The 12551-nt window shown below is 47.1% G+C and overlaps 1 protein-coding gene across 1 annotated transcript in view; it reads right to left on the bottom strand.

The window, feature by feature from the left end:
• The window catches only part of HS3ST2 (heparan sulfate-glucosamine 3-sulfotransferase 2), a 166342-nt gene that overhangs the window by 86974 nt on the left and 66817 nt on the right, over positions 1-12551 (bottom strand). The window lies entirely within an intron of this gene.

Below are 12551 nucleotides of genomic sequence, written 5' to 3' on the forward strand. Positions count from 1 at the left end.
AAACACCCCCAACTGGGCCAGGGGATGAACATGCAACCCAGGCACTTTCCTATTTAGTAACAAAGTTTTTTACTTGATTGCTTTTGCTTATTATTATTTTTTTTACTATTACAGATGTTGCATTTGATTGTGCCAGGAATTGAACCCGTGACCCTTCAGTGTGCATGAGCGGACACGCGCGCACGTACCGGGACACACCCCCACACCCACGTGGAGCGGGGAGGGAGAAACCCCCTCACCTGGGCATAGACACTCCCACAGGCACACTGCCCTCCCTCCCGCCCCCACCTCACCAGGCAGACTCAGAGCTTGCACTCAGACACCGCGCCGTTAGCGGGAACACACGCAGGATGGGGACACGCGCGAGACGGGGACACAGGCTCTAGACGGGATGCGTGGAGGCGCGGCGCGGGAGTGTGATTCCGCGACTATTCAGGGAGCTCCCTCGCCCCCTCCCCCCACGCGCTGACTCACACCCGGCGACTGGCTGTCTCACACCCATGGAGCGTGCGCCCCCACCCCACTGTCACTCCACCTCTCGCTGGGCGTGGGGGTGCGCGAACCCCAAAGGAGCGGACTCCGCGCGGGCGGGTTCGCTCTTAGCGGCCGCCCCCTAGCGGCGGACTGCTCCGGGCGCTGTCCCTGCTCCCAGAGGGCCCTGAGGTCCAGGGCACTATGGGCTTCCTCCCACAGGGGCCCAGGGAGGAGGAGACAGGGAGAGGAGTGCGGGGCGGTGCGGGGGAGGACTTAGGAGCAGCTCCACTTGGAATGATTCCTGTGACTGTCCCCAGGCAATCCTCAGTGGCCATGACCAGAGCGAGCTTGAGTGACCAACCCTCGTCAGAGGTCAGCAGAACAGGCCTACAGGACCAAGGCCCAGAAAGCAGCTAAGGTGTCAGTCCGTGACAAGGCCAAGCCACCCTTCCCAGGCGGTCAAGTGAGTGCCCCATAGAATGTCTGAGTGACCACCCTCACTCCCTGCCCTCCACACACACACACATAACTGAGCATCCTTCACATCAGGCTCTGTGGACCGTAGCCTGTCAGGGTATATTTTGCCCCTAAACCAGGCCCATCCATGGAAGCCTTAGGTCAGTCCCTCTATTGCAGATAATAATTGCTGCCGGGTTTGTTTCCAGCCCGCGGCATGTGTTAACTCGTTTAAGATTCACCACAGCCTATTAGGCTGTTACCATTGTCCCCACATCACTGGCTTCCTTCAGCCCCACAGTGGCTAACATTTGTGGAGCCTTGCTTTGTGCCAGCGATGTGCACACCACATGACTTGCCTTACCTCCTGTCTCTCCAGAGGGAGAGGGTGCCACTCCTCACGTACAGTCAGGGAGATCAAGGCTTAATGAACACATCCTCAGTAACTGACAGAGCGGGTATTAAGCCCAGGCAGTCTGACTCCAAGATCCAAGTTCTGTTACAGTGCTTTGCAGTCCCCTAACTTCCTTTGACCATCCTCATGCAATTCCATCCTAGAGCTGAACTAATTTGTCTAGATCATTCTAAACTCTTGATACCTGGGCCTGAAGGAGGAATCACGGGTATAGATTGAAAGGTTCAACAGGACTCAGACCCTAGCGATGCCACCTATGGCTGCTTTATCTCTTTCTTGTCACCCCATCACACTGCTGACACCTCAGGCTTGCAGCTGACTCACGTCTCTAAGTGTTTCTTACAAGTGCTGCTGATTAAGGCACATCGGCTGCACACTGCGCTTGTACAGTGGGCTTTTGTGGACCGCACATGTAGGGCCTTACACATTTGACCTGATTGCATTGTATCTGGTCTCATCAGCTCACTGCTTCCACTTAAAAAAAAAAAGTCTACTTGAATCTTGAATCGTGATATAGCTTTCATTTGTTCAAAAAGAGGAAGTGGGAGGATTGAGTCCAGACAGCTTCACCATTGATTCCAGGTGCACCTGGAGCAAGTTGGTTGACCTCTCCGAGCCTCAGTTTTCTCACCTGTAAAATGGGGAGTCAAGATTAACTTCAAACACCTCCTTGGGTTCTGATGTGTAATTCTATGGTTCTGTTATTCAAGACAGCCCTTCTATTGGCATCATGTCATATCTGTGTTTGACTACAATTTAATTCCTCACTAAAGTTGTTAATAAAAATGTCAACACGAATATGTTGAAAGGGGTTCTAATATGCACTTCCACATTGTGAACCTCCATTCTTAAAGTGACACGGTTAAATGTAGGTTAACCCACTCTGACAAGCGTTTTATTCTTAGTGGGGAAAACATGGGTGTAGTTCCTTCTCATAACTGCACTTGGCTCCACTTTAAGCTTAGCTTTACCTTTGAATGCACACGTTCTGAAGTTCTTGGGTTTCGGCTGCACCAGAGCCAGGCAGCTTTGCCCCTCAAAGTCCACCCAGAGGACCGACCACTCAGGGAGTGAGACGGGACGTGCCTGCCCAGCGCTTCTCCCCCTTTCATGGCAGCACCATGAGTTGCCTGTGGAGGGATTGAGGAGGATTGTGTTGGGTTATGGTTTGTCAAAGTCACTCCTGTTCCTGTTCCCGTCACCCGGAAGCAGGTGAAGGGAGTCAGGGCTGGTGGCTGCACAGTGTTGGGGACCCAGGCTCCACCAGGTGTCTCCCCCATCCGACATGGCCGGCTGGTCCAGGGCGCCTTACTCACTTCCATATTCCTTATCCATCATGACCACATTCTGGACAAAGGCAAGGATGAAAAGACAAAGAAGGACATGACAGATCCCTCTGGGGCATTTCCTGGACCTTGCATCCATTACTGCCACTTACATTCAGGTGGTGAGAGCACTGCCCCAAGGCTTTGTAGCCTCAAGGGGTCCTTTGGAATGTAGTCTTCACTCTGCGTGGCTCGGTGCCTGCCTAGCCTTTGGGTGTCTGCTCATCCAGAAAGAACTGAAGAAAAGTTACGGAGAGCAACCAGTAGCTCTCATGTCCTTGGAGAAAAGGTTTTCTCTCATGCTTTTCCTGTGTGGTTTGTGTGGGTTGATCCTAGTTCAAGGGCAGGCATATGACCAAGCCCGAACAACTATAATTTTCTAATCGTACTTTATTGAAAGCAACTCAGATCTCCAGTGAGCACCAACCACTTGGAAGAGAGAAACTCCTTTTCTTCTGAGATGATGAGCTGGGAAAACACGAGCCTGGAGCTTCCAGGGCCACCTCCACCCTCAGGAGGGGAAACAGGCCTGAACGGTGGCGGCTCGGACAGCACCCTGTGAACTCTAAGTCTAGCCACGCCAGCAGCATGGTCCCTGGGCTTTTTTGCTTTAACTGATTAGTTACCTTTCTGTTGCTTGCAATTGAAAGAGTCCTGACCATTACCAACACAGCAGCCACATCAGCAACAAGGCACAGGGACCATTTTCATGGAAGGTGCTGGAGGGGGCGTGTGTGGATGAAGGGTGCGTTTGGACTAGGACTGGAACCCTTCAAAATGTGAAGCAGTCCCAGGCTCTAGCTGCTTTCTGCATCTTCTCTGCTGCTCTGTTCCTTATTCATTTTCTTCTCACTCATAACTGTCTCCCCACCCCCAACCCCTGTGTTTAGGACTCAGTAAGGGTTACTGAGCTGCAAGCAACAGAAACGGACTCTGGCTAATGTAAGCCAAAGGAAGAGTTGAGAACAGCTCACGCTGAAAAAGCACGTGGGGAGCTCACAGGTCGGGGAGCTGGGGAGCGGGTGTCGCAGAGGCAGCACAGAAAGCTCTGGGCCGCCCTCACTGAGACGGCTTGGCCTCCTCGCATCAGCGTTACCACTCACGCACCTCCCTCTCACGCTGGTCCCTGCATTTCAGACCTCGAATTTGAAAATTATAAAACAAGGACATTTTCTTTTCCTAAAGTCTTTGGACCCATCAAGCCTTATTATTCAGTTTCAGTCCAATATAAGTTTCACATTTTCCTCTCTCGAGCTGAGTTTTGTAAAATGTGAGAAAATGTTCCAAAGAAGGTGGTTCTTCTGAAGCGCAGGACTGTGAATTGGAGCCGTGCGGTCTGCAGGTTTGTGAGGTGCCAAGTTCCCATCGAGCCAGGAGGATGCGAATGCATATTCTACATTTAGGAAGGAGGCTGGGAGTGAGGGTGAGATTTTATATACTAGCACACTCTGTACCCTGGATAGGATCACAGGGCAAAGGTTCAAGAAACCAGATACTGCTGCGGAAGGGAACCAGATCTACAAGATTAGAAGCCATGGCCGATTTTAAGTACTTTGTAAGATTCCAAATCTTTTGTCATCTTCATGTTGGCTTCTGCTATTCGTGAACATACTCATAATAATTATAGGCACCATTTATTGCGCATTTTCTCAGCTACAGGTACTAGGCTAAGGGTTTAGATACATTACCCAGTTTAATCCTCTCCACATGCCAGTGGGATGGGGATTATCCCGATCTGTACTTGAGAAGTTAGGAAGCAGTCTGAAGCAGGGTGGGTTTTCCGTGTTCCCATATGCGCTGCAGGCTGGAGAATGGGGTGGCTGATGACCAGCTCTCGCCATGGTCTCCTCTGGGGTCAGCCCTGTGGAGCCCACGTCCCTCCTGCATCATTTAACCCACACTATCTTCTGCTCGCCCTGCCTTACGCCCTGCCTTCTTAATGAGATGGAAACTCCTTAGAGGCAGGGACTAAACAGCTACTTCCAAAGCAGCCTGGTACTTGGGGTTTGGGCTGCATATTCAGTTGGGACCCCCTTGGTTTATTTGTCTTCTCTCCTTCCTGAGGCACTACTAAATGCTGCCTTGTGAGGGCTTCCCAGGAAGAGCTAATATTCCATTTCAAAATGGATCCAAAGTGCCTGTAATGTCAGGGAAGATACTGAGCCTGTTCCCATGTTCAATAATATGGCAGAGCCCCAGCCTGTTTGGCTCAGTGAATAGGGCGTCAGTTTGCGGACTCAATTCCGGTCAAGGGCATGTACCTCGGATGCAGGTTCCCGGCCCTGGTCCGGGGCATGCGGGAGGCAACCAATCGATGTGTCTCTCTCACATTGGTGTTTCTCTCTGTCTCGCCCACTCCCTTCCACTCTCTCTTAAAAAACCAATGGAAAAATATCCTCAGGTGAGGATTTATATATTTATATATATATGGCAGAGCTGGCCTGGGACACTCCTCCTCCTCTTCTAGTCTTTAACCAAATGGAAGCAGATAAGACTGTCACAGGTGGTGCTGCCACCCCAATTTATCAATTTCCTGAGACACAGAACTTAGCGGCATAGGATGAGTGGGAAGGGGCCTGGCTGCAGAGAACAACATAGAGACACATTTGTTTGCTTCTGTTGAGGTTTGGTTACCTTCAGTAGTTCTGTTATACAGATAATATATTCTTTATGTAAAAACAAATGAAAATACTGAGAAGCAAAAATAAAATATAGTCCCCCAAATCATAACACTCAGAAATAACTGTTATTGGCGTTTTATTTATATCCTTCCAATTATAAATGCGTTTATTCATGGGTCAGCCCATACCTGTTTTGTAAAGCGTGAGGTTTTGTATGTAACTGTATTGTGGATCTATTTTCTAACATTATAAACAGACTGATGTAGATCTGGTACTTTCAGAAGAGGCGAACGACTTTCCCTGGAAATGCTAAATATAAGTACCGTTTAAGCCGGAGCTGTCATGAGTGGAGGGGACCTGCATGCATGGGAATTCATGCAACACGGAGTAAGCAGAGTGGAGTGGAAGACTGAGTCCTGGGAATAACGTTCACGTCCCTGGGCCCAGCTCTGCCTGGAGCTGCCTCTTCAAGAGCACAGTGGTGAGAAGTGCACTTTCTGGAAGCAGATGCCTCCAGCTCTGGCTCTGCTCCTGGGATTAAACAAGATAACAAACGCAGTGCACGTCCTCAGAGCCTGGCTAACAGTACACCCTCAGTAAGCATTAGCCATTGTTATGCTGCAAACTTTTAAATGACATCCATCGATAAATTATCTTTTGGATTTAAGCCATTTTGATTGATACAGATATGTACTTTTCAACTAGATTTGCATCTTTCATCCTACTTGAAAATTTTATTGACAATGAAATAAAATCAATCTCTGTTCTCCATAATCACCCAGGACTGCTCCGGCTTTGTTTCCAACTTGTCTCCCTGATATTTTAAATGATTCTAGGGAAGCAACCAAGTGTCCCTTCTGGACGTAGCTCATGACAAGTGTCCAACATTTGCTTATTGGATAAATGCATAGGGAAGACCCTCAAATGCCCCATTTACCCAGAGGACAACAGTTTTAGTCATGAGCATCTAGTGCAACTTATCTTAAAGGGGCGAATCTCTGTTTATTGAGCACTGCCTTCCTGTCCTCTCTTTCCTCTTCACTCGGTCTAAACTCCATGGAGAAACTTGATACTTATTTTTTGTTGTTCATATCATCAACTCCCTTAACACTCTCTCACTGTGCTGTATTTCTTGCTTAAAATCAATTTTCTGCCCAGCCAGTGCCCAACGCCGACACCCACGCTGCTGAACACAGCAAATGCATAAGCATGATGACCAGAACCACTCAAAACTCATCATTTCTAATCTCAAGTGGACCCTTAACACTTCCTTGCAATCATCGTCCTCGCCCCTTCATGGTCCCATTCTCCTAGGTAAGTATTTAGTTCCTTCTCTCCTCTCTCAGACTCTAACATCTCCTCTCCTATTCTCATCAGCTGATGACTCTGCTTCCGACTTCACTGGTAAATAGAAGCAAATGGAAGAGAACTTTACCACCACCTCCACCCACCTGCCTGTAGCTCTGTTCTCATGCTTGATTTTCTCTCCTGCTAATGACTTGATTTTAGATAAGGCCAACCCCTCCACTTGTGCACTAGATCCAGTCCTCTCTTGTCTTCTCAAGGATATGACTCCAGCAGTCCTTCCCTTTTTCTGCTGCATCCAGCCTTACCTCTCCTCTGGGTCCTTCCCATCAGCACACAAAGTTCAACTCCTCAAGAGCGTGGGTATCCGACATTTGCTTACTGGATAAATATACAGTTCAGCAGCATGGAGGTAGGCATTGGAACTCTACTCACCAGGGACTCCAAATTCTCCTCTCCACTCATCTTGGAGCTTACTCCAATCACACTATGCTCCCACCTCGCCTCTAAAACCATTCTTCTCAAGGTCACCAATTAGTCCAGTGATGGCAAACCTATGACAACGTGTCAGAGGTGACATGCGAACTCAATTTTTTGGTTGATTTTTCTTTGTTAAATGGCATTTAAATATACAAAATAAATATCAAAAATATAAATCTTTGTTTTACTATGGTTGCAAATATCAAAAAATTTCTGTATGTGACATGGCACCAGAGTTAAGGTTTTTCAAAATGCTCACATGCCGAGCTCAAAAGGTTCGCCATCACTGAATTAGTCCATAGTGCTAAACTCAAGTCAATTCATGGTCCTCATTGAACTTGACCTATAAGCAGCATTTGACACAATTAACACTCTTCATAAAAGGTTTTGTTCGCTGGGGTTTCAAGACGCCACGTTCTTCTAGTGTTCTCACCCCTCCGCTTCTTCTAAACTTCCTTTGATGGTTTCTTTTTGCCTCCATGACCTTTATCTTGGAGTATCATGAGGATTTGTCCTTGGACATCATCTCTTATTTATCTACCATAGTGACATCACAAGCCCCGTGGCTTTATATGCCACTCACATACAACTGCACCTCACATTTGTGTCTCTCTTTGCCTGAACTGTCTGCTCAGCATCTCCACCTGATGCCTCATGGGCATCGCAAACTAAACTTGTCCACAACTGAACTTGCTGCTTCCTTAAGACCTGCTTTTATCCTGGTCTTAGTCATCTAAGTACATAGGAACTTAATCTTTTATTTGCTCAGGCCAAGAGCAATCCAGAGTTGGCCTTGCCTTCTCTCTCTCTCTCTCTCTCTCTCTCTCTCTCTCTCTCTCTCTCTCTTCACCTCTCTCTCTTTTTCTCTCCCCTCAAAGAAAGTTAATATTTTCTCTTTGCTTTGCCTTTACCTCTCTTTCTCTCTCTCTCTCTCATTCTCCATGTCTGATCTGTGAGCAAGTCCTGTTGATTCTCACCTCAAAATATATACAGGATTTGACTGCCTCTCAGCACCTCCATTGCTATTACCCTAGTCCAAGCTGCCCTCCTTTCTCACCTAATTCTTGCAGTAGCCACTCCCAGTCTCCCCCCTCATGTATCTTCCCTCCCTTCCATGCTCCTCTTTGGACTGCAGGGTGCTGGGAGCCTGGAAATGACATTCCCAGCATCCCTGGCTAGCCATTTTGGTTTTGCCAGCTGTTTTTTAATTAGGTTTGCCCAGTGGGAATCTCTGGCAGGACCCTGGACAGACCAAGTTCTGCCCCTAGATGTAGCTCACATGGCATTAGCAGCACCTGCAGTGTTGACTAAGTGTAGGTTTCAGATTACTTGTTCGTGTAGCATGGAGTTGAAGTGGGCATTTCTGTAGCCTCAGTAGCACAACACGCACAGGGTCAGACAGGATCCTGCAGTGTTAGTGGGAGTGGGACCTTGGGCTTCCTGCAAGGTGGACGTGGCTGTGGTTCCTAAGGCAGCAATAACAGTAGCAGATGCTCCAGCAGTCACAGTGATATAACAGTCATGGGCTCTGGTATCATCGTCTCCCCTTTGGTGTCTGCAGCCTAAGGGGTAGTTCCTACAGTACTACTTGCTAAGTAACTGCATCCTTCCCTTTTGGCTCCTCCCACCCTTCCATCACTTTTGGAACTAATCCCCTGTATTAAATTATTTCTGTTTGAAATACCTAGAGTGGTTCTGTTTTCCTGAGTAGACACTGATTGATACAGTCCTAACAGGTCTTCCTAGAGCAGTGGTTCTTAACCTTCTGGCCCTTTAATTACAGTTCCTTATGTTCTGACCCAACCATAAAATTATTTTCGTTGCTGGCAACCATCAGTCTGTTCTCTTTTTGGGTCTGTATCTGTTTTGTTTATTTTGTTCTTTAGATTCAACATGTAAGTGAAATCAGATGGTATTTGTCTTTCTTTGTCCGATTTATTTTACTTCATAATACCCTCCAGGTCCATCGATGTTGCCACAAATGGCAAGATTTCACTCTGTTTATGGTGAGTAATATTCCATGGTGCATATGTGCCATATCTTCTTTATCCAATCATCTACTGATGGGCACTTAGGTTGCTCTGTATCTTGTATTGCCTGTGTATTTAACTCAGTCTGCGGAGTGTTTCATCACGTATGTATAACATCTCCATTTGTTTCCAATTCATATGTGTTTTATGTATCGTGGTTGAATTAGCCATTTCCTGTTAATAGGAATTAGCTTCGCATCGTTAGGATTAAACTTGGCTGCATCTCACCGAGAGACACACAGCTACAGCAGTTTGAATAGGACATCAATCTGCTTCCCATTTAAGAGAAGTCCAGGACAGGCGGCCTGGGTCTGCATGAAGCCTCCAGGAAGCTGGCAGGCACCCAGGCCTCCAGCCCTCAGGGAGTTTGGATGGGCTCCCGCTTCTGTTGAAGGTGTGCTGCAGTCCCACAACCACATCCTCCATCTGGGAGACTGCTTGAGGACCCTCTTAAGATGATTTCCCAGAAGTCCCACTTAGCTCTGCTCAGCTTTCACTGGCTAGCATGTACTCACACAGCCACACCTGCCACAAGGGAAGCTGGGACACGCACTCACACAGCCACACCTGGCCACAAGGGAAGCTGGGACACACACTCACACAGCCACACCTGGCCACAGGGGAAGCTGGGACACACACTCACACAGCCACACCTGGCCGCAGGGGAAGCTGGGACACACACTCACACAGCCACACCTGGCCGCAGGGGAAGCTGGGACACACACTCACACAGCCACACCTGGCCGCAGGGGAAGCTGGGACACACACTCACACAGCCACACCTGGCCGCAGGGGAAGCTGGGACACACACTCACACAGCCACACCTGGCCGCAGGCTGGGACAGGACTCACACAGCCACACCTGGCCGAAAGGGAAGCTGGGACACACACTCACACAGCCACACCTGGCCGAAAGGGAAGCTGGGACAGGCACTCACACAGCCACACCTGGCTGCAGGGGGACAGTGATGTTGATAGGTTCTGTTGGTGTGAAGGAGAAAGTGGACATTGGCAGGCAGTGAGCAGTCTCTGCCTCAAGTTGTCCCCAGTCTGTTGTTCTTACAACAATACTTTGATGAACATCTAACACAGGGATCACAGTCAGATGTCCACAACCAGCTAGAACGAGCTGTGGGCTCAGGGCTGAAGGGGCAGGGGCACCCCAGAGCTCTCTCTGTGCCAGTCCTTAACTCATTAACTCTTTATTGCTGGGTCACAGGACAGTATGGGGTTAAAAGGGAAAGGATTAAAGGGGCTGGCAGTTGGGGTCCGGGATCATTTGCAGGATCAAGGTTGGGGTTATCTGCCAACCAGAAGAGGAGCATGTCCGTCTGAGTGGTGGATAGAGCCCTGCTGATACTTATCTTGCTGGGTGTGGGTCCTGGGGTTTCTCTGGGTGATACACAGGCCACAGGTGTGGTGTTTCACGTTTTAATAGACCTTCCCCAATTTCCCTCCAACATGGCTATGTTAACCCAGGCTTCTCAGCGATTGCCCCAATCTTGTAACCTACATATTAAGGAGTTATATTTAAAAAATAATCTGCCCATCACATGGCAGGAAAAAATGTTACCTGATTGTTTGTATTTGCATTGCCCTGATCATCACTGAGAGTAAGAATCTTTTCATGTTTCTTTGCCATTTAGGGGCCCTTCTCTGTAAATCAACTGTTCAAACTGGACTTAGCCAGTTTTCCAGGAATTTACTTTGTTATATAGTCTGAGGCAGCATTCTAATCTTTTTCCATTGAATAAGAAATTGTCCTCTCCTTTCTCACAGGTTAAAATACTACTTTTCTCATCTTTGTACTCTCTCTTTGGTTCCATAGATCTATTTGTTAGTATTTGCAAACAATATTGTCTTAACATGCATTAATTTTGGAATAACTTTATAAGACTTTTCCAAAATATTCAGGTAAGTTTCAGAAAGAATAAACAAAATGCCTTTAAAAATAAAAATGAGAATGATGTACTTTTGTGAGGTCTTGAAATAAACAATAAGAAAGTTATAGAACTTGAAACAGTGTAGTATCAGCTCAAGACAAAACAGACACATTAATCAATAGGGCACACAAGAAAGCTCACACACTCATGTTCAGTGCGTGATGGAGCTGGCATTTGGGTGTTAGAGTTGAGGCAGTTGGTTTGCCAACATGAATTCCAGATGAATGAAAGCATTTAATGTTAGAAATTAGGTGTAAGATGATTATAAGGACATTTTGAGATGAAAAAGAACTTTTAAAATATATTTTTATTGATTTTTCACAGAGAGGAAGGGAGAGGGACAGAGAGTCAGAAACATCAATGAGAGAGAAACATCGATCAGCTGCCTCCTGCACACCCCCCACCAGGTATGTGCCTGCAACCAAGGTACATGCCCTTGACGGGAATCGAACCCGGGACCCTTCAGTCCACAGGCCGACGCTCTATCCACTGAGCCAAACCGGCCTTGGCAAAAGAACTTTTAAACATAAAAGCAGTGGAAGATGCATAAAGGATAAACCTGGTACATTTTGGCTACATAAACAGCTTACACTTGTAAATCAAAAACATCTCAAAAGAATTAAAAGCAAATGACAGGAAGAAAAATATTGGCAATGAATGTACATGGCACACAGCATTTAATACCCTTCATATAAAAAGGGTCTTTAAAAATCAGTAAGAAAAAATGAACTCCAAATGGAAAAGTGGTGAAAGCATGTGCAGAGCTGTTTCAGAAAAGAGGAAGTACAAATGACCACGATAAAAATGGGAAAATTGATCACTAAAGAAGTGCAAAGTAGAATACTGTTGAATAATGTCAATTGGAAATAATATTCTAAAAGACAATTCAGCAAAAGACAATAGAGTGTATTACAGACTTTAGAAAGCACTGGTACCCTTTTACTCTGGGTAAAAACTTGTCTGAGAAGACAGATTTTGGGTGTGCACCAAGGTGTGTGCATGTGGTGACTGGTGTGTTACAGCATTTTTTTAAAATATGAAATCGGAAGCAATCTTAAAACTGTACCAAATGGGCTTTGTTTGAATAGATTATAGCCTCTTGCTCTCTTAATTCCAACCCCCACCCCAAATCAGAGCGTGCTAAGAGGGGTCACAGGTTAGAGAAGGAACAAATCGGCACCCACGTGTGTCTGAACTTGGCCCCTGTTGATCTCGCCCAGTGGTTCCAGCCCCGGCTGTGCCTTGGAACCACCTGGGTGCTTTTATTTATTTATTTTTTTAAAAATATATTTTATTGATTTTTTACAGAGAGGAAGGCAGAGGGATAGAGAGTTAGAAACATCGATGAGAGAGAAACATTGATCAGCTGCCTCCTGCACACTCCCCACCGGGTATGTGCCCGCAACCAAGGTACATGCCCTTGACCGGGATCGAACCTGGGACCTTTCAGTCCGCAGGCCGAAGCTCTATCCACTGAGCCAAACCGGCTTCGGCGATCATAG

This window comes from Myotis davidii, unplaced genomic scaffold (assembly GCF_000327345.1).
Source record: "Myotis davidii unplaced genomic scaffold, ASM32734v1 scaffold150, whole genome shotgun sequence".
Classification (NCBI taxonomy): Eukaryota; Metazoa; Chordata; class Mammalia; order Chiroptera; family Vespertilionidae; genus Myotis; species Myotis davidii.